The following is a 2742-nucleotide window of genomic DNA, read 5'->3' as shown; positions in this document are numbered from 1 at the left end:
ATTAAGTCATATAATTTAATTAAGAAAATAAATTATATCTGCAAAGATTAATTTATTTATTAATTGAATTAATTGATTAATTAATTCAGAATTAATATTAAAGATTTTCAGAATTTAAATTGGATTAAAATCTATTTAAATTCAACAAGACAATCTGATTGTACTAATATGACAATCGGTATGACAATCAATAGTCATACCAAAAGTCATGCTAGTACAAATAATTGTCTTGCTGAAAGTTACACTGGAAGAGGATTGTCTTGCTAGTTCAATCAGATTGTCTTGCTAGTACAAACAATAGTCATACCGAAAGTTTCTCCAGTTCAACAGATTGTCTTGCTAGTACAATTGGATTGTCTCACCTATTGTCACTCCAGTTCATTCAAGTCTGTTGATTAGTTTAAAAAGAAGAGGAGCAGCAGAAGTCATTCAATAATCCAAAAAACAGAAATCAACACAGAACACAACTCAAGAACAAAGCAGCCGCCTCTGAAACATTATATCTTCTCTGCTAAATTCAAGATCAAATTTCTAGTTTGCAAAGTTAAATCCAATCAACTAGAAATCATTCTCTTGTTCTTGTGCAAAAATCTAGCGGATCAAAATCCCTAGAACTTAATCTCAAATCGCGTTTAGCATTTGATTCTAATTATTGCAAAAATAGAAAAAGTTCATGTCGAATTTATTCTAAATTTGTGATAATTAATTTGAGATTAATTCCTTGTAATCGATACAGTTGTTGTAACACCTTTCAAGTTTAATAATATTTTTATTTAACTTGAATTTTGTTTCACATTTTTTATTCCGCATTTAATTCGATTATTCGGTACTGTTTGTATTCAACCCCCCCCTTCTACAAACACATTGGGACCTAACAATTGGTATCAGAGCCTTCTGATTAACGAACAAATCAAGATCCTAGACTTTTGTGATTTTTCAACTCCTTGAATTTTTATTTATTCAAAAATTCATAATGACTTCACAAAAAGTTGGAACCGTTAAAATTCCACTATTTGATGAAGAAAATTATATCATGTGGAAGAAGAAGATGCTATTATTTTTACAAGTTGCAAATCCCAAATATCTGAACTTGTTAAAGAAGGGTCTAAAAACTCTGATGGTTATTGAACCAGAGGTGATAGTAGATGATGTTGTGGTTACCAAAGCTAGAACCTATCCAAAAGAGCCTGAAGATTTTACTCCTGTTGAGAAGGAAGAAGCCTCCTTGGATGCCAGCCTTCAATTAATATTAATTGATTCCCTTGATCCCTTGATGAACAGACATGTGATGAACTGTAAAAATTCCAAACACATGTGGGAAACTATTGAGGTGATTAATGAAGGCACAGAGGAAGTTAGGGAAAACAAGTTGGAGATCCTAACCTCTGAGTATGAACATTTTAAATCAAATCCAGGAGAAGGAATTACTGAAGTGTTTGAGAGGTACAATGCGTTGATCAACAACCTGAACATAAATGGAAAAGTTTATTCAATCAGGGAGGTCAACAAAAAGTTCCTTTTAACACTGCCAACTCATCTTGAACATAGAATCACTGCCATTAGAGAAGCTTGAGATCTGAGTGAGATTTCTTTGGAAAGACTCTATGGTGTGTTAAAAACCTATGAGTTGGAGCAGATTCAGCAAAAGGAAGTCTACGGGAAAGATAGAATGGTTAGCACATCTACTGCTCTTGTAGCTGAAGGTCAACAACAACAACAATCTCAACAGTTGGAGAGAATGGTACAGTTTTCCAAGGCTGAGGAAAATGTGTTAGTAGCAGAATATGATCCTCCTACTACAAATCAATCAAGTGATGATTTTTATTCCTTGGAAGAGCTGGAGCAATTGGAAGATGAGTCAATGGCCCAAATTGTCAAAAGATTCTCCAATGTCAGATTCAAGAGGAATCCCAATCTTAAGTACAAGTCCAACGACAACAAATTCCAGAAAGGTGGATCTTCATCCTCTAACACCAGCAGTGGTGGATACAAAATAGGGATGGTTGATCGGAGCACTATTAGATGCTATAACTGCAATGAGTTGGGACACTTTGCCACAGAATGTAGGAAGCCAAAGCATGTAAGGAAGAACTCTTATGATTCAAATCAGAAGAGTAACTCTGAAAGGGCTTATCTGGCAAAGGGAAGAAGCTGGGATGATACTAATAGTGAAGATGAAGAAGAAGGGAATCTTGCTCTTATGGCTATTGATGGAAAAGCTTCATCATCAAGAAAAGAGGTAAAATATACTGATGCTGAATTGGTTTATCATCTAGGAGGTAACTTAGATAATGCACGTCGTGATAATGAACTGTTAAGTTTACAGATCAAAGACCTTGAGAAAGAGGTCAATGAATTAAGACTTGTGCATATTAATCAAGACAAATTAAAAGAACAAGTATCTTTTCTAGAGAATAGAGTTGACTGTTATAGAAAACTCAAAACCATTCTCAAAGACAAGATCACCGGTCTTGAGACTAAGGTTAGAGCCTACTTCAATTCTTGTTCGAAGGCTAAAGAGTTCTACAGTAAGCAATCTGTTAATCAAACATCTGGAATAGGTTATGATTACAATATTTCTATTGGAGAATTAGGCAAAAACTCCCCTCCTCATGTCTGTGCTAAAGGGAGGGAAGTACCACATGTGCTTAAGGGTGTTGATGAACCCCTCTATAAACCATCAATTGCTGAACCATTTGATGCGACCTCTTCTGTTATTCAAGAAGAAATACGTGCTGAAGA

The sequence above is a fragment of the Apium graveolens genome, chromosome 10 (genome assembly GCF_009905375.1).
Source record: "Apium graveolens cultivar Ventura chromosome 10, ASM990537v1, whole genome shotgun sequence".
Lineage (NCBI taxonomy): Eukaryota > Viridiplantae > Streptophyta > Magnoliopsida > Apiales > Apiaceae > Apium > Apium graveolens.
The sequence above is the reverse complement of the archived record's forward strand: the minus strand, read 5'-3'. Positions refer to the sequence as shown.